This window comes from Tupaia chinensis, unplaced genomic scaffold, assembly GCF_000334495.1.
Source record: "Tupaia chinensis unplaced genomic scaffold, TupChi_1.0 Scaffold000074_1, whole genome shotgun sequence".
NCBI classification, from domain to species: Eukaryota; Metazoa; Chordata; class Mammalia; order Scandentia; family Tupaiidae; genus Tupaia; species Tupaia belangeri.
In genome coordinates, this window is record NW_006159534.1 from 6,479,835 (window position 1) to 6,500,724 (window position 20,890).

The following is a 20,890-nucleotide window of genomic DNA, read 5'->3' on the forward strand; positions in this document are numbered from 1 at the left end:
AAAGAGTAAATAACCCAACCCCAGAAATGAATAAAGTCATTTTAAACAGTGTGTTTTAGCTTACTTTTAATAATTGTTATGCCTTTTAAAAATATTTCTTTCATGTAAAAAAGACTGAGAAACAAGCAACTCAACAGGGTCATGCCACACTGTCATCTTCCCCCCAGCCTCCCACCCAGATCACAAGTGTTCCCAGTGTACTCAGATTTCTCCAGAATCTGAATCTGGGCTTTTCATATGACTCCAGTAATGTATGATGGTGCCCCACCACCTGCATCACCAGGGCTGGTCCAGTGATGCCTTTTAAAGTAACTCACACTTTCTAGCACAAACCAGATTAAAAACTTCATGTAGTCCTTCAGTGAAAAAATCTATCAAGGCATTAGCTATATTTTGCACGCATATAGCTGCTTGGAAAATTCAGCTACAGAAAGAACACACACACTTTGTCAGACTCTTGAAATAACAGTAAAGCCAGGAATAGAATCCAAAGTTTCCTTACTTTCTATCCTGTACCAAAAATCATGATCATATTATCTAGTTCCTAAAACAGATTTTGGGCCAGTCCATGGCTTGGTAACTAAGATGGCTGATCCCACATGGTCGATTGCACAGTTAAAGTCCTGGACCCGGTGGCCTGAGAAATACACACAGCACATGTGCATGGGTGTCCAAAAATCCCTAAAGGAGAAGAAGGAATTGTGGCATGATCATGCCAGTGGATGCTTTCTCACTTTCTCACTCTATCTCTCTCTCTTCCTGTCTCTCTCTGAAGAGCAAACATGCCCTCTGGCAAATTTCAAAAGAAAAGAAGTTTTGTTTTTTATTCTTATAAAACTCAACACTGAACCTTGTTTGCTTTCAGAAGGTAAAGAAGCATGTTTTTCTGTTTGTTTGTTTGTTTTTAAAATACTTTATTTAGCATCATTATTATATTTTTAAAATTTTCTACGCAGTACACATGCTCACCCAAGAGAGAGAAAAGGAAAGTGAGAATCAAGCCACCAGGTTGGGACTCAAGCTGTGGTCAGCCATGTGGGAGTCAATGCCCTAACCACCAAGTCACCTGCTGAATAAAGAAGGATTTTTTTTTTTTTTTTATGCTCAGTTTCTGAGGAGGACCAATAGATATGAAAAACAAATTCAAAGGACCAGTAGTTAGTGTAATGGCTATGTCGCTGGACTACCAAGTAATCGACCGCGGTTCGAGTCCTGGACCCAATGGCTTAAATTTACGCCAGGTGCGTGTGCGTTGAGTGCCCAAGATCCCAAGAGGAGAATGGAGGAGAAGGGATTGCGGTGTGGCCATCCCCCCTGGGGGGTGATTTCTTGCTTTCTGTCTCTCTGTCTCTCTCTGTCTTTCTGGCAATTGCATGAGCCCTATAGCAAAAACTTCTCAAAAAAAAAAAATTCAAGTATAGGTGCAGCAACTACACTTTCCATGGCAGTCTTGGGCAAAATCTCAAAGTGGAATGAACCTACTTTGACAGAAACAGCAACAAAAGTCATTTTGTGATGGAAACTTACTGTATTTTGAAGCAAAAGCCCTTCTTGGGAAGAGATTGCACTAAAAAATGTCTGAGCCACTGAGAACATCTGAAAGTCTGATGACTAACAGGATTCACCGGTCAAGTTTGTCTTTTCCATAGATGTCTTTTTTCCCCCCTCCATCCATCATTTCTTTGCATAATTTGGCATTGGATAGAAAGTTAAAACAGGCAGAAATTAATAAGTAATGCTGACAGGTCTCAAACTGCAAGATAATCTTCCAAAAGAAACTTGTGACCATCTAGGTGACTTGACTCATCTTCCTCACTCTTTCTGCACTGTATCTGTGAGCATGTGACCATGCACGTGCACCAACAGGGAAAACAACCTTGCGGTTCCTGCCGATCACAGCACAGAGACCATCAGAGCCAGATTCCCAGCTTGCTTCTATTCACACAAGACTGTTCACACAAAGGATTATGATCTTAATGTTTAAATCAAAATTTAGTTTATTAAGCCACGATGTTTATAACTGCCACTCACATAGTCTTCTTAAGGATTTTTAAAAATCTAATAATAAATACCTTTCAATCAAGAAGTATAAATTTTTTTTATTGGGTTGTCAGAAAAGTCTTAATACATTTTTGCATAGAAAAATATGTCATGATTTTTCTAACAACCCAATATTATGCATTAAAACTATCCATAAAACTTGGAACCGGCAGGTGATGTGGTGGTTAAGAATGCTGGACTCCCACATGGCTGACTGCAGTTCGAGTCCTGGACCTGGTGGCTTTCTTTCTCTTTCTTCTTCCCTCCCTCTCTCCCTCACTCTGTCCCTCTCTGGTCAACTTTAAAAATAAATAAAGTTAAATAAAATTTAAAATTAAAAAAATGAAACTATTCATAAAACTTTTTTGTCTCTGAAAACAAAACTGGCAGGATCTTACAGAGGTCATTTGTATATGGATTTTAAATTCAAACTTTAATATTTTCTCAGCAGTTTGCTTCTATGGACTATAAACATTGTTTTTTAATCAGCGGAAAGAAAAGTTCTCTACTTAGCTATCAAAGTCCTCCATCATCCCATCCCATTTGTTTATCCAACATTGTCTTCCTCTCTCCCTACCTCTCATGCCTTCTGCTCTGGACAGGCTAACCTGGGTGCTCTGTTGTTGTGCTCATGTTTTTCCATTAACAGAAACATTCTCCTTTTTCTATAGGCTTCCTTATAGCCTACCTTTTCCAAGAAGATTTCATTGGTATAGTTCTGATTCCCTTCTCTTCACCCATCTTCATGCCAGACAGATCTTAAGTAGGTCCCTAACACCAACTTCACCACCTCTTACTCATCCTCGCATCTTCTTCCAGGCCCCACTGGGTTCCAGGCATACCTACCTCAGGGCCTTTGCGCATTATGCTTCCACCACCTCAAAGGCTGTTTCCCCAGCAATCTGTGTGTTCACTCCCTTGCAAATCTTAAGTATCACTTTTTTTAACCACCCTATGTAACACTGTCCCTTAATTTCCAGATTTTCTATTCCCTCTCCTCGCTATATTTTTCCTATTGCACTGGATTATCACACAGGCACCAGGTCATTTCATTTCTTTTAAATTCTCCTATATCCTTTCTATCCTTACCAGAAACTACTGGCCAATTATTGCAAAGAATAAATTTAGATATAGTATATAATCTCTTTCAAAAAAAGAATTAGAGGTAATTAGTTTTAGATTAATGTTTTTGTTTTCAAAAGTAAAAGGAGGAGGAGGAGGGAAATAAAAAAAAAGAAAGAAAAAAAGGATAAGGTGTACATTAAAACAATTACCAACCAACATTGGGGGGAAAAAATAGGAAATCTGTGAGTTAGCTCTAGTGTCCTAAAAGTGATTAGCTAAGGAAAACATCCTGAGTTGTCTGAAACGTGAAAATAAGTCTATGCTAACTCTAAGGATTTAAAAGTAAGATGATTTAAAAACTGTGGCATTTAGGCCCCTAGTCTGTGAGCTCTCCAGAGCCTGGTTCAGGGGGCTTAGTCCCAGAATGGGGTGGGATTAGGCATAAAACTGTGTTCAGGAATTTTGAGTGGAAACAGTAATACCAATGGTGGTGAAAGGAGATGATATTCATACCACAGACACTGGTGTGTCCCTGTTGAGTTTTACAGTTACCGCTATTCCTGTTGTTTGGCGTTCCTGTTTTCCTGGTTGTTAAATATCTTAAAATCATCTCCGACACTAACAATCACTAAGTGTTCAATATACCCAGACACTAAAACTCTCATAGATTAATCCATGAAGTCCTCACAACCATCTGAAGTAGAAAGTCCTGGTATCCTCTCTTCACAGATGAAGAAAGTCATGGTTGACCAGCAATGCTTCCCTAGTCACACAGCAAGTTTGTGAGAAAGGTGGACACACATCTGGGCTTTCTGGCTCCACAGTCTCCACCCTTCACCTTCTACTCTATCGCCTGATGACACCAGCAAAACACTGGCTTACCTAAACTAAATGACAAATAGGATATTTTTAGGTCAATGAATATTTTTGCAAATTTATACTTATCCAAAAGATTAAAATCATTTTCTTTCTTAATAATTGTTTTTACCCTTTAAATCACCCTAAGCAAACTCCTCCTAGGCACGAATTTGCATGATTTACCCTTGTGTCTCCAGCAGAGTCTAACATGGTCAGAGGCTGACAAATGTTTATAGAGTGAATGAGTGAATGAAAGGTTAAGTGAATGGAGTGGATGGAAGTTTATTTTTACATCTCATTTGAAAAATGGCACTCTCAAGGACATAAGGCCTCTTAACTGAGAATATATGTTTAGACGAATTATGTACAGCTATTAAGTATAGCCAGCTAAAAATGTTCAGAGTCTAAGTTAAAATTGTGAAAACAAAATAAAAATTTCTGCCATACTAAGTCAGAGTATATAAAATAAACCTTAATTAACTCAGCTTCCCTTCTCCAGAAAGTAGGAGAGAAGTGAAGTTCTGGAAGGCAATGTTTCAATCTGCTTAAGCATATAATCAATTTAATTTTATCCTCTTCTCAAAGCAGGAGGCTGCCTGAATTCAGAAATGCACATCTATTATGTATAATCTGGTCATGTTTATTAAAGAAATTCACAATTCGAATGATTAGTCTTTTTGCTTCAAATATTAATATTTTGATTATCCATAATGACTTTTATTTCAATTTGGTTTCTTCCTTTTTTATTATTTTTTTTTCTAGAAAGGTTTTTTGTTTTGTTCTTGTTTTTGCTATAGGGCATGAGCACTCCAGAGAGACAGAAAGCAAGAAATCATCCCCTGGGAGGGTGGTCATGCCACAATCCCTTCTCTTCCATTCTCCTCTTGGGATTTTGGGCACACATGCACATGTGCCAGCATGAGTTTTAAGCCACCACCTCCAGGACTTGAGCCTCAGTGGACTATGTGGGAGTCTAGCAACTTAATTATTATGCTATCTCCTGGCCCCTATTGAGTTTATTCTTCTTCAGATGCCATCCTGATAACATATTTAAACTCTGTAAGTGTCAATAACTAGAAAACTGAAAGAAAAAAAAAAACCTGCAGAATGCTTTTCCAAAAAATAAACAGTTCAACCCTTCTCCTCCCATGTACCTTTTCATATATACAGTTTCAAACAGCTATATTAAAATACTAGATTAAAATTCTTCTACCCCTAAAAGAGATCATCTAAAACTAACAATAAAAAAAGGGTTTTCCTGCTTCTTTTCCCTCTTCTCATTCTCAAAATAATGCCTGCCTGCCCAAGACTAGAATGAGACTTTCGTTTTAATTTTAACTGAAGCAAATGTTCTAGTTGCATTACTACTCATCAACAGGAAGCAAAATTACTCATCTATTCCACTGAGATATCTAAGACTAGAGGACTCAACACATTTTCTCCCTTCTTAAAGGATCCTATGTGATGGGATTAGATTTCACAAATTCCAAAATACATTTACGATAGGGGATTTTAAAATTTAATCCCTTTGCCATTCACTTTAGTTTTAAACAGCTTGTTTATCTTCTTCCTGCTAGCACAAAATGCGGTGCAGAAATGGAAACCAGATTTCTTTATGTAGTGAATTTCATGTGGTTTCCACATTTCTCCTGGCAGTAGTTTCCCAGCAGACATTCATCTAAAAAAAAAAATTCCTCCTTGAGTGATTTTTTAGTAAGATGGCATCTGCAGCATTTTGTGGGACATTTTCAGCACACTCTCAAATATACTACAAATGGCCTATGCATTATTGCACTCTACACTTCAGTTTTAAAGTCTTTATAAAGGTAAATAAAGATTACATAGTGTAATCGACAAACGTGGTGTTTAGTGGTCTTGCTTCATACTTATGAAGGTATCGCTTTCTTTCATCATTTCTATTCTGGAAAACTTCATATAGATCAACATTTTTTTTTTTTGCCTGATTCCACTCAGGAAATCACTGTAGGGCATATGTAGAAACTATAGGCATAGCCCTTGCCCTTAAGGAGCTTATAATCAAGTTCAAAAAATAAGATATAAATGCCACAACAAGTCAAACAACAGCTCAAGAGGAGGAATGAACAGTAAGACTAATGTAAGTTTTCTGGAAATATTTGGTGTGCAGTATGCTTTGGAGCCACAAGAAAGCTGATGCACAAGCAATCTGGTGCAATTAAGCTGTAGCTCCTTCCTTCCTTCTGAAGACACTTAAAAGTTTTTAAAAATATCAAAAGCCACTGGCTCATAGAAGAATTACATTAACGGCTACATGAAAGTATGGAAGCGATTTTTAAATTAAATTTTAGTCATTATTATTTTTAAATCTTATCTGGGAGAGACATGGGGAGAGAAAGAGAGAGGGAAAGTGAGAAAGCACGCTGCCAGGTCCAGGACTAGAACCATGGCTGGCCATGTGAGTCCAATGCCTCAACTACTATGCCACCTGCTGGCCCCTACAAGCAATCCAATACAATTTGGGGGCTCTTTGTTCTTAAATAATGCTTACATAGGGTTAAATTCATCTGATTAAAAATTACTACAGCATCATACCCACCACCTCCTCCAAGGCACTGCTATGGCAGTTTTCAAAACTGTTGCCATGTGAACTGTTGCAGATTCTTTTCGAATGCACCCCAATCTATATTATTTATATCATCTACTCATTCAGGCCTTCCAACCACCTCTAAGCTAGTTATCTTCCCACCACGAAGCAAATGAGAGGTGGCAAAGCTGAATTTGAACCAATAAATGCTGGAGCTCCTTCTTTTAGATCTTAGTTGAATTCAAGAAAGCAAAAGTTTCATTTGCTTCAAAGAAGCAGAACTTGTTCAAGAAAGATGAAATTTTGAAATGAACTATAACTAATTCAACCTTTACAAATTCTAAATCACCAACCATCTTTTGCTCGAGGCACTAAAAGACTTGACTTTAGCATGTTCGTTGTGACTATTCAAAATTTCTACTTCACAATCATACTATAATCAGTCAGCAAAGGGAGCTGTGTTATATGACAATGATCTCACGTTGTTAGAACATTTTTAACATGGCCTTTGTAAATGATTTCTGTCGGCATGTATGCACACACAAAAATTCTCTGAAACTCTGCTATACTGAATGTGAAGGAGACATGTATTGAGGAAATAGTAGTAATAAGTGGAGAATTTGATACACTTAGAAAACTTTGCACATACTTACATAGGATAAATGCATTGGAAATAATACACTATAGGAATGATATGGTATCGATTGCCAATAGAAGTGGCAATCATCTAAATTAGTCCTAATCTATAACATACAATCTAAACAAAATCAAATTTAACAATATTTAACAATAATAAAGATGCTATGAACTCAAATTGGATTCAGTTTGATCAGTATTAATATTACTGGATGACATGTCAATAATTTTATGATCTGAAGGCAAAGATGGATTTAAAGATAAGGTTGGTTTACAAAATAGGGCAAAGCTTACTGGAAAATTAGCTCCTGCTAGCTTTCCTATTCTTTCTTAAAGGTTAAAAAATAGTGAGGGACTCAACATTCCAAAAATTAACCAATTGAAATGTAGCACTGAAAACTTCATGGTCTAGATCATGAAAAAAGGGAGGGAAATTCACTAACCTCTGGGACCAGCAGTTAGTGTAATGGCTATGTCGCTGGACTCCCACATAGTATACCGCAGTTCGCGTCCCAGACCCGGTGGCTTAAACTCACTCTGGGCACGTGTGCGTGTGTGCCCAAGATTCCGAGAAGAGAATGGAGGAGAAGGGATTGAGGCGTGGCCATCCCCCCTGGGAGGTGATTTCTCGCTTTCTGTCTCTCTGTCTTTCTCTGTCTGTCTGGTAAGCGCATGCGCCCTATAGCAAAAAAGCTCTCCAAAAAAAGAAAAAAAAAAAAAAGAAATTCACTAACCTCAAACTGGCTTCACTACTGGCAGAAGGCGATTACTTTTGGACAAGCCAAAGACTTCTCTATTAACTTGGCAATGATAATTCAATAATTCAAAGCAACTATTTGAAATCTGTTGGGTCATCATCGAAGTCATGACATATTTTTCTATGCGCCAACGACCCAATGCTAGCTCTCCAGAAAAACAAGATATTATTTCAAAAACAATCATAATTCATGCCAACCTATGGAACCCAAAGCTGATTCTTTTATAAGCCAAAGATGAAATGCAAATAAAGTAAACAGTACCACAGGAAATCATTTTGTTACACTAAAGAAGACTGGAAATACAGTGACCATTCCCCAAACAAGCTGAACCAACAATATATGAAGTATATTTGTAATACTGAAATGCAGTCAGTGATAGACCCACCTGTGTAGAAATCAATCCACTTAAAAGATTGTATTTACATAATTTGGAAGGTATTTTGTACCCAGTATTCCCTTGTTAACCTTCAACTGTAGCTATAAAGTCTTGACAGACATAATTAAGGGGAAAAAAACCTGAAATGTGCACGCACTAAAACTAACCTTCTAAGATGACAAAAACACATTGCATGTGTTCTAGCCTTAAAAATATGACAGCTTAAAAATGGAAAAGGATTTATTTTGATGTTGATAATACTCATACAAAGATGATCTGGTTTATATTAAATACACACACATATGCTCATACATACAAACATGTATATGTGTGTGTGTGTTCACACATGCATGCACACATGCAGGAGGGGCTTCAAAAAGTTCATGGAGAATGCATATTCTAAAAATACTATACATTTTTCAAAAGTTTTTGGTATCAAATTAATGGTTTCATTCTATTTTCTATAACCTTTTTGAAATCTTGTACACACACACACACACACACACACACACACACACACACACACACACACACACACACACACACACACACACACACACACACACACACACACACACACACACAAAGTCAAGGGAAAGAACAGTTGTTGGCTTTTCAGAAAGATTTTTGAAAGGATTTTCTTAAGGGCCAGCTTCCATTACAGTGTTTTTAAAACCACCCTGACAAGGATTTTGTCTATTTTCTCCTGTTTCTCACACTCATGAGAGCCGAGCCCCTTGGGGAACATGGCATGCTTTCTTCCTGAGCAGGACTTGCTGCAGCTGCTGCCTGAGCCCTGCAATCACTGCCCTGGGAGTAGTAACCGAGTCAAGGTGGGTGCCCGGACTTCACAGCAGCCCTCACTGCAGGAGGCTCGATTCTGGTCCAGGCCCTGTTCTAAATTCTTGTCACACATTTACATACTCAATCCTCAGAAAAAAAAACTATTGTACAGATGAGAAACCAGAACTCAGAATAGTGACCCACTTTGCCAAGATTGCATTGTAACCAGCTGTGAAGTCAGGATTCAAACCCATGCCATCTAGTTCTAGAACTCTCTCTCTCTAAACCTCTTCCTTGAACTCCACCATGTCTTCCTGTGTAACCATGGAGAAATGCACAGGGCATTTTTGCATAGTAAACGTAGAAAATACATCATACCTTTCCTGATGACCTAATATAACTGAAAAACACTAATATGGGACGTGGCATAAAATACTCAAAAGAAAAGTATTGAAAGAAATGGGGGCCAGGCAGTAGCACAGGGGGACTATAACTGGACTCTTGGAGGTGCCCTAGGTTTGCACCCCAGGACCTCCTTGACATACTGGGCATGCACATGCCTATGGATATGAGCTGGCTGAGACAGGAGTGGACAGGAGAGTAATGACCCCAGCAAGAGGTACCTGTTTCTTTATCTTTTTCTCTGTCTTTCTCATGGAGTAAATAGAAATTATTAAACAAAATGAAATGATAAAAATAGAAAACAGTATGGAGCTGGGCCTCCATATGCTTGGGTTCTCTCTTTTCCTATCTTTACTTCCCTTTCTCTACAGTTTTTGTATTGTAGTCCTCTAGAGCACTGAAGTGACCTTATATGATTCTGTATGGCAACCCAAAGCCATTTTTTATTCATGTAAGTGCTTATGAAGATACTTGATTAATACTCATTTGCAAATAACCTTTAGACATGAACTGATTTATAGGACAATTTTTTAAAAAAACTATGTATGTAAAAGAAAAGCCAATTTCCACAGTGGCATGGATAGAGAAGTATTTTGATATTGTTTCAGATATCCTCAAAAGCTTGAATGAATTCTCTAGAGACTGAATAGAATTGAGAAGCCAGTTAAAGTGGTCTATAATATATACAACCAAACAGATTTATATTGGATCAAAGTCTTGGAAATTCATGTAATCTGTGTTTCCTCTCCTACATATACCATAGGATTATAAATCCTCAAGTAAAGACAATGTGCTATGTCCTATGCAATATGCCGATCCTTAAAGGCTTGTAACTTCTGGGTCGGGCGATGGCGTACAGTAAGTAGCATGAATGGCCCCACATGAGAAAGGCCCTGGGTTTGTGTCCCAGGACTTCCCTGAACATGCCAAGCATGGGCACATGCCTGTGATCTGAGCTAATGAAGACTGAGGGTAGATCCCTGCATGAAACACAGTTTGGAGTGCTTGTCTCTTTGTCTACCCCGCTGTCTCTCATGCAAAAAAAAAAAAAGAAAAGAAAAAGAAAAATTAACTTGAAAACTAACAAAGAACTCTGAGCTTCTAAAATGACCTATTACACAGCTGTAGGCATTCTGGGTAGAGCAGAAAGCTTCCCTAGGTGCACATACTTCCTTGTAGCCAATGTGCTTAACTTGTACTCCACTCACAGAAAGGGTATTCTCTCTACCCCTGTACAAAAGTGGCTTTGGAGACTTTATGTGATGCATATACAGATTTTTTTTCTCTTTGGGATATCATACATGTTCATTTCTGAGGAAATAAAATACGAGGGATGCCAAAAGATATCAGGACTAAACGTTCAAAAATTGTTAGTGACCTGAAGACAACATGCTTCTCTTGTCCATGTGAGCTGACGCTCATTTTAAAGTCTGGTTGTAACTGGAATTCAATGGAGGTTCCTAGTACACACCACCCACACAAGACTCGTCAGCTTTTGAAGGTTCACACAGGCAGCGGACTGCATTCCTAGCACGTTCTCACTTAAAATCTGCCTGAAAAGGCCAACACATCATTCCAATTCCTTTATCTTGACATCCCCTAAAGAGTTCAAGACAGGGACAAGCAGGTGGCATGGTGGTTAAGGCGCTGGACACTCCCACATGGCTGACCATGGTTCGAGTCCCGGATCTGGTGGCTTACTTTCTCACTTTCTCTCTTTCTCTCTCTCACTCTCTGTGTCTCTCTCTGGTCAAATTAAAATAGAATGAATGAATAAATAAAATTAAATAAATAACTTTAAAAAAAAAAGATTTCAAAACAGTACTTCAACTTTTACTTGGATTATAAATCATATATTTACTTTCTCATATGCCAGAGTTAGAGTTTTTAAGATTTGTCTGCCAGACGTATTATGTTACTGAAATACAGAAATGGCTGCTGCGCACATCAGTGGTTAGGAAAACTCAAAGATGTAACACTATCTTTCTCAATAGATTTGAGGAAAGAATGTTCATAAAATTCATACTGCTTCTGGTTAGGGGCTGATTTCTAAATAAACAGTCTCAGCGATGGAAATTCTAGAGACAGGCAAAACAAAACATGCATTTATAAATGTACGCTTTAAAATCAGCTCTCACAATCTTGGTCTTTTGCAAACTTTTTGAAGATGATCAAACCAGTTGCATTAAGTTTATGATTCATAGCTGTTCTATTTTGACGTATTTTTCTCTCATTGAAGACAAATCTCTGAGTTCCTCTGGAATATTTATTTCTCCTCTATTTTATAGGCTGATGCTGCATCTCTGTCTGAGAAGTCACTTCACTGTAGTGGTCTGAGATCTGCCATTTATTTGCAAGTCAGGCAAAGGGAAGAAATGTAGAAGGTTTTGCTACAGCAAGTCACCTTGTCCTATGGACCCCAACAAAATAGGAGATGCTGGTGATTAGGGGACTGTATGGCCTCCAATAAAAAAAATAATAATAATAAAGTGCTAATCCACACAACATAAAGCCAAACTAAGTGTGGCTATCTTTCCTAATTTGCAATGAACTGAGGTCAACTAGATTTTTATCTCAGCTACAAACTGGGAAGGGGAAAACAGCAAGAAAGGAAACACCACAAGTTGGTTAGATCCTGCTTTTCACACAAGATTGCATGACCGATATCTGCACAGGATGCTTCCCAGAGATTAGAAGGCCAAAAATAAGCTAGGAAACATGGTTGGCCCAATGTTCACATTTATTTTAAAAAGAATAATACAATCTGGTTCATAGATGTAGTATACACATATAACTGTTAAAACTATATACGTTAAACTGCAAATGTTAAGCCTTTTCACTTGAGATGAAAATAATATATAAGATAGCTTTAATTCTTGACTTAATATCATGATAAACATTTGATCAGAAATTGCATCCACACTATGAGCTTTACTCATACTTGCATCAATTCACTGAATGACCCACTATGGGCTGTTTAAACAAAATAGGGAGATACTGTCCCTGCCTTCAATTAGCTTATGTTACTTGGGGGGAGGGGGGGAACCAAAACAGATATGTGAAATAACAAATAGTACAGAAAAAAACCATGACAGTGCCGTAGATAATTAATTGCATTTAATGATTTTTTTTTCAGTTTTTTGTTTCTTTTCTTAAAGATTTTTGTCATAGGGCACATGTGCTTGTCAGAAAGAGACAGAGAAAGGGAAAATAAGAAATCAACCCCCGGGGGGATGGTCACACCGCAATCTCTTCTCAGGATTTTGGTCATACACACACACACACGCACGCACACACACACACACACACACACACCCCTGGCATGATTGTTAAGCCACTGGGTCTGGGACTTAAACCATGGTTGGCCATGTGGTAGTCCTGTGTCCTAACCACTACACAATCTACTGGCCCCATTAACGCACTTTAAGAACAGGAAATGTAAGTGCTTTAAAACTTGTGCAGGCACAAAAGCGTCTCTGTAGACTGACAATAAGTTTCTGAGCTCAGGAGTTGGAATTAGAAAGAGATGTGAGTTCTACCCTTTACTGTAATTTTATAATAATTCTATACATGATAAACCTCTCTGAGCCTTGATTTTATCAATAAAACGGGCCAGATTATATTCTACACTATAAGCTTATTATAAGGAACTAATGCATTATCTAGAAAGAATTTTGCAATCTATAAAAAAGAATTGTGAAATGACCATTCAGAAGGTGCAAAAAGGAATCACTCTGAACTGTTACCAATAATTTGAGAAGGTAGAAACGATTAGGAGGTTTGAAGGATGGTAATTAACTTTCTGTAGATACATCCCTATTGTTTAAGCTTTTATAATATCTGTGTACTACTTTTGTAAGAAAAACCTTTAAATCTACACACACATTAACTGAAAATGCACATCTGAATATCACAAAATAATCATAAACACTAGTAATCATGCTCTGTTATAGGTATATTAGTCTCAAACCCAGTTTTAATTTGAGAATTTCTAAGGTCATAAAAATTTACAAAGTTTGGGAACAATAACCAACTAAACAGTGTTTCCTTTGCATAACACCCTAAAACAGAGCAAATTTTGTAGTCACCCAAAGCCATCCACTGATTCAATCACTTTGGTCAGTAACTTTTTAAATAAGCAAGTAAAATAATTTTAGTTCTTCAAAGTCAGGTCTCTAACTTGGCATTCTAGCACCCAATACATTTCAGGTATTCAACTGATAAGCTTACAGGCATTAAAAACAAAAAAAACCTCTGTTTTCTATGTTTTGTGCCTTTTTCAAATTACTGTTCAGAACTGTTGACAGTGTGTGACAGATGTTTTAGACTGTATTTGGACACTGTTAGCATTCCCAACATTGTAAGTAAGTGAAAGTGGCTTGAGGGCAGGAGTGACAGCTTCTGGATCTCTATATGCCAAGTCCCTGGTATTATGACTAGCATATGAACAGGCAAGAATAAATATTTCTTGAACTATCTGGAGGAAAGAGAACTCCAAAACACTTAGTCAACTGGAAGCCCAAGGAGATGCTGGGCATATATGCTACAGGAAACACAAACCTGTATAGAACCTGGAGAAAAATCACTTAAGGTGCTTCAAAAGCAATAGCTGAAGCTAAATATATGACTAAGTTCCTTGATTAAAGCATTATAAAAATCCCTGTTTGGGGTAGACAGAACCATTTGAAAGAGTATAGGTGTATAAACAAAGATGAAATTGTGGAGCACTCTTATCAGAACTTTCTCATCTGTCTTAGCAAAAATTTTGAAAGCAGAGACAGCCAGTAACATGGTGGTTGAGACAACTGGATCCCACATGGCTGACTTCTTAAGTCCTGGACCTAGCAGCTTGAGGAACACGTTGGGAATGTATGCTTACGTTCCCAAAATCCTGAAGGAGAGTGGAGGAGAAGGGATTATGGCGTGGCCTTCCCCCTGGGGGGTGCTTTATCTCTCCCTCTGTCTCTGTATCTCTGTCACTCGCTGTCACATTACAGGGACTGCATGCATCTTATAGCAAATTTAAAAAAAAAATTAAAACAAATGTCCAAGGCATATTTTACCTATGTAAACAGAAGCGGGAAGAAGAAAGGCTATCACTGCTCATGGCAGGAACTGGACTAGACTTGGAGTGCTGGACTCCTGGTTGACTATTGATGGTCTCATTCGCTCATGGCCATCCTCTGATAATTTACTGTGAGTAAACACACAGATACTTTTACAAGGATGGAGCAGGTACCACATGGCAGAAGACTACTGGCTCACATTTAGTCACATTATTTCCAGTCATATGCAAGCATCAGCAGGGAAGTTGAGTCACAGAGGCTTGCTCAAGCACTACAGAATATCCCCTAAAGACATGAGTATAGAAGCAGACATACATTCACAGGAAGTAATGTCTCTGACTTTCACTGATGACTTCAATCTCTATGAGTGATGCACCTACTGTTAATCTCTTTGTTCCATCATAAGCTGAGAGACAATTCATTTTCATCTCATTTAATCTCCCTCACAAGGTCTCCCTCCCTCTCTTTTCCAATCTCACGCCCAGTGTTTTTCTTCGCAGGTTTTCACACTAGGGCTTGTCATAACTTTTCAACCCTTTAGTGGTGTGTTCATTCAAGAGAAGCCATTTTGAGAAAAGTGAATACCTGAAGACAGTCCTCACATGAAGCTTTTGGAAATAATTCAACACGGGGCACATAAAAGAGATATACTTCTCTACTTCTAATAAGTATTTCAGAAGGCTGGTACAAATTGCCTTAACTGTAATTCTTTACAGACGGCTAAGTTTCTTTGTTGGTTAAGTCAAATTAAATTTGGAAGGTATCTAGAAATTTTCTCGCATTTTGATCTCTGGAAGAACAATTAATCAAGGTCTTGTTTAAGGCAACTCTTAGCATAATTCTGTGGAGGAAAACTCAGTGCATTCACTCTTAGCATAATTCTGTGGAGGAAAACTCAGAGAAAAGTGCATTCGAAATACTCCGCCATATATATATATAATTGGAAACAGCAACAGGAGGGAAAGAAAAGTGGATAGCAAGGGGCTGATACCTTAAAACCTTTGGTCAAGCGGTACTTGGCAAATTTCAACAGGTTTAGTTAACCCAGAGATAAAACTAAGCAGCAGGATACCATGAAAACAAAAGTATTAAAACCAAATCAGAAATGCCCAGTGAAAAATCATGGTACACCTAACAGCACAGATCTACCAGAGGCAATTTGTGAGGAGAGCAGAGTCGTTAGTTTGTAGGAGATGCTTGAAATCAAAACTTTAACGTTTCTTTAGGTCAAGCTAGAGCACAACATTAGGAAAGCCAGCCAAAATAGCTGAGGGAAACGAGGAAGGCCACATGTGCAACTAATTACTCACGCAGAGGCCATGACAAAGAACATTTCTCCAGACTTTTCATGGGGCTTCACTTTCAGGAAGTTGCTATAATTACTGTTCAAGTCTAGAGCAGCCAGCAAGCCGCTGACAGACCCAACAGACAAGGAGGAGGGGGGAAAGAGACAGTCAGAATGTCTAAGATTAAAAAAAAAAAAAAAAAGAAAAAAGAAAGAAAAAAAAAAAAAAAGAACTTATCTGCCCTTTTTGACGCGTGAAATACCAGAAAATAAAGTACCACAGGAAAGCTCAAAAAAGGTTTCCAAATGAGGTCTGCCTACCAGTGCTCGACTTTCTGTTTACTATTTTATCTACTCTCTATCTTCAAATGACTCCTCAAGCCTGGACCGGACAGCAAATTTGTACTGCTACACTCACTCCCTTTCAGTTGGCCACAGCAGAACTGTACATCTTGACTCTTTTTTTACAGCTTTTCCATAGTGGGGCCCACTTCCTGCCCAGTTGAGGAAAAAAATCTGGCCTGAAGATGAAATGACTGCTTAACATCACACTAAAACATCTGGTACCATTTTATGCACAGACCCATGTCTGAGAGCAGGCGATTCTAGCGGTCTCTCCAGCGGCACAGCGCATACCCCAACCTCCCCAGGGTGACATCATCCCATATATGGACTCTCCAGCCCAGCCCTCCCCCTCTTCCTGGTCCTAAATTCATTGCCAGTTCTCCAGACTGCAGCAAATGTGCCACGTCAAGACTGGAAATCACAGCCCTGAGCGTGGCTCAGTCAGTGTAGAGAATTCAGGGGGGAAAGCCGAATGTAACCCCTGGTGCAGGAAGGGAGGCTTTTCCCCAGGACCGGGAGAGGATTTTAAGTGCACAGATGGAAGCTTCTGGAGATCCTGCTCCGTCGCCCCAGTGTTCAGACTACCTGTTCAGGACAATGCCGTTGTACAGTAGTCTGCACATTGGTTAGACTGGGCAAGGGACAGCAACGCCGCGGACCGCTGGGGACAAAATAGGCTGTGTCCTAGGAGAAGATATTTGTTTGCTCCTTTTTCGAATCTCACACCCAATGTTTTTCTTCACAGGTTTTCACACTAGGGACCGCGAAGTCCTCAGGGACATGGCTGGGAAACGACTGCTCAAGGAAGGACCAGCGGGTAAGGCCTCTTGACTGCTCCCCTGGTCTGTGACCGAGGACCCTAGGTGGGGAGCCCGCGGTTTGCATTCACAGGCAAGAGAAACAGAGGTGCAGGTGAGATGGGGAGCCATGCTTTTTACATTTAGAAGAGCGACAGCGTGTGGTATACAGCGACTAACTCTATGTTTCTGGGTTTTTTTTTTTTAATTTCTGAAAATTGATAATTCAGTTGTTTATTTAGATTTAAAAGCTTTTCTCACTTCAAAATGAAACAGGAAAAAACTCACTCCAGATACTTAGGAATAACTTAACGAGTTTTGAATTGTTAAAATGAATAATTCAGAAACTTAAAAAGTTATATGAATGAGGGCTGTGTGACTTTTAACATCCCAGAATCGAATCCATGCTGTCTTAAAGTAAGGAATACTTACTACTTTTTTAATGCTACATGAAAGATGCTTTCCTGAGCTTTTACTTACATAACGGGAATATCAGAAATAACAGTACCTAACAACAAAAGAGTCTGCCAAGGTTTTTGCCCATCAGACAATGAGAATGGGACTTGCCCAGAGATGCACGCCAACCCACAACTTCTTGAGTCAGCAAATGAATAAATCAGGGGCTAGAAACCTCTATCTTCAGATTGCCCAATATATATCTTCATATTAAATTTTTTTTAAAAAAAAGTCCAGAATGGTTGATAGCTGCTTGTCACCTGATGTCTTTTGCCTGTATTTTACAATACTTCCATTTCTCCAAGCATTTAAAATGATAAGGTACTTTGTCTAGAAACCCACTGATAAAAAAGGAATTTGTAAACGAAGGCAGAAGTTTTCTTTGGTCAGTTTCCAGCTGTCCAGAGGGAAAGGAGGGTAGAGGAGGGGGAGGAGGATGGGAGGGAAGAAAACTCTCCAGTTGAATGAAATCCTAATAGAGAAAATAATAGAGAAAGTCTGGGCTGCAAGGTGATATGTGCTGAACTTTAGAGATGGCTCCCTTAAAGAAAGTTCTGGAAAAATCTGACTGCCCGACCTCTAATTCTCTCAAACCTCATTTATTTCTACCCCAAGACAAGTCTATATAATGAAAACATCTGAACTTCTATAGGTTTTTGTGAAAAATGAATGTAATATATTTGGTCTTCCTTTAAACTCTTTAACATTTTAATGAAAAAAAAATTCTTTCTTAAATTACACATTTTGCAACAATTCAAAACTTTACATGAGTTTTTTTTTTTACCAAATACTTTATAACAATGCAGGTGAGATGGGGAGCCATGCTTTTTACATTTAGAAGAGCGACAGCGTGTGGTATACAGCGACTAACTCTATGTTTCTGGGTTTTTTTTTTTTAATTTCTGAAAATTGATAATTCAGTTGTTTATTTAGATTTAAAAGCTTTTCTCACTTCAAAATGAAACAGGAAAAAACTCACTCCAGATACTTAGGAATAACTTAACGAGTTTTGAATTGTTAAAATGAATAATTCAGAAACTTAAAAAGTTATATGAATGAGGGCTGTGTGACTTTTAACATCCCAGAATCGAATCCATGCTGTCTTAAAGTAAGGAATACTTACTACTTTTTTAATGCTACATGAAAGATGCTTTCCTGAGCTTTTACTTACATAACGGGAATATCAGAAATAACAGTACCTAACAACAAAAGAGTCTGCCAAGGTTTTTGCCCATCAGACAATGAGAATGGGACTTGCCCAGAGATGCACGCCAACCCACAACTTCTTGAGTCAGCAAATGAATAAATCAGGGGCTAGAAACCTCTATCTTCAGATTGCCCAATATATATCTTCATATTAAATTTTTTTTTAAAAAAGTCCAGAATGGTTGATAGCTGCTTGTCACCTGATGTCTTTTGCCTGTATTTTACAATACTTCCATTTCTCCAAGCATTTAAAATGATAAGGTACTTTGTCTAGAAACCCACTGATAAAAAAGGAATTTGTAAACGAAGGCAGAAGTTTTCTTTGGTCAGTTTCCAGCTGTCCAGAGGGAAAGGAGGGTAGAGGAGGGGGAGGAGGATGGGAGGGAAGAAAACTCTCCAGTTGAATGAAATCCTAATAGAGAAAATAATAGAGAAAGTCTGGGCTGCAAGGTGATATGTGCTGAACTTTAGAGATGGCTCCCTTAAAGAAAGTTCTGGAAAAATCTGACTGCCCGACCTCTAATTCTCTCAAACCTCATTTATTTCTACCCCAAGACAAGTCTATATAATGAAAACATCTGAACTTCTATAGGTTTTTGTGAAAAATGAATGTAATATATTTGGTCTTCCTTTAAACTCTTTAACATTTTAATGAAAAAAAATTCTTTCTTAAATTACACATTTTGCAACAATTCAAAACTTTATATGAGTTTTTTTTTTACCAAATACTTTATAACAAAAGGTTCAAGGTTTTTTGTGGGGTTTTTTTGGTCAAAACAATTCATTTTAAAAATTCCTTTTCTGATCATCCCAAAGCTAGTATAAAGAACACTAAAGATTTCTCTTCTATCTACGGTTTTTAGTTAAAATATAAATGATATGGAGAAATTTAGGTATCTCCACTTACAATAAAATCATGATCCTTTCATTTTCTATTGTGAATTAGAGAGAATTCCACATTAATTATTTTTAAAAAATAAATGAGATTTTTTAAAAAATCCACACAATTTCTTTCACATAGGAAAACTAAAAAATAAGTCTATTAGAAAACTTACGATAACTTATTATTTTACAAAATGTGTTTTTACTAATAAAATTACTAAAGAGAAAAGATAGCTACAAGGTACTTGATCAACACTTAAGGTTCTTAAATTCTCCCTTTTTTTCCATTTAGAAATTATTCAGTTCAATAATTTGCTTTCATTTAATGTATATTTAATTTAAAATTCTTTCTTCCTATGAAATGGTCTTTTTGTTTCAAAGATACTAACCCCTACTGGTCCCTCATCAATTTTCTCCCTCGGAACAATTCTTAATCTGGAATAGGAGGGACAGGAGGGTGTCCTTGGTCTAAATTCAGGAGAAGGAATATAAATGAGAATTACTTTGGAAAGGGACCAAGGAGTCCCTGCACATGCTTGGTGGAGTCATTATAACCCATTTTTGAGGCAAACTTTTGAAAAATGAAAAGGAATAGTACTTACTTTCAAATCGTGTGGGCTAAATTAAAGATCAAAAGTAAGAGCTCCTTTTATCAAACCTCTGCTGAATGAAGGCAAGATGGTAGTTACGTGCTGGAACACATGCCAACCTTTGTACACAGTCATTCTAAACGAGCCAGATCTATTTCTAGGGTAATTAGAATAATGTTTCATTTAATTCCTATATTACTTTATAAGGAGATATATAAATATTTTAGGGATCGTGGAATCTATTCCAGAGGAAACTAATCAACAGTGAACATCTTCAGCTAAAATCAGCCCCGGATATAATGGTAAGTGTAAGTATAAAATTAAACATGGTATACGATCATAAAGAGAAAACAGTTTACAGGAGCGGTCTAACCACACTTCATAGAAATGTCCTAGTCGTTTTCCTTTTAGCGTGTAAGATTGTTAGACTTGGTACTGGGTTAAAAGAACTTCTTCCACCATCCATGAGAAAGAACATTCAGAACCTGAGCTTCAACATCATCATCTCTTAATTAGAAGATGATCTATAGAAAACAGAGTAGTTAAATTTTCAAACCCAGTTTTTAAAGCCATAGATCTCAAAAATCAAAGAAAGTTTGTTTACAAAGAGACAGACTTTTGCACTGATCACTTTCCTGCAATTAGTCAACAGACTTAATATTCTTCCTGCTTAGCATTCAGGCTTTCGGGCCAGATAACATGTTTATGTTTTTCAAAAACCAAAATATACCATCTACTCTCTCCTCTCGCCTACAGACCACCCAAGTATTTTACTCCGTGGG

At 37.8% G+C, this 20,890-nt stretch overlaps 1 protein-coding gene and 1 non-coding gene across 4 annotated transcripts in view; one reads left to right on the forward strand and one right to left on the reverse strand.

Annotated features, from left to right (window-relative positions):
* The window catches only part of DNM3 (dynamin 3), a 662,543-nt gene that overhangs the window by 295,207 nt on the left and 346,446 nt on the right, over window positions 1–20,890 (reverse strand). The window lies entirely within an intron of this gene.
* MIR199A (microRNA mir-199a) lies at window positions 16,746–16,805 on the forward strand. Its single transcript, NR_129417.1, has one exon. It is a non-coding gene; the product is annotated as a microRNA mir-199a (primary transcript).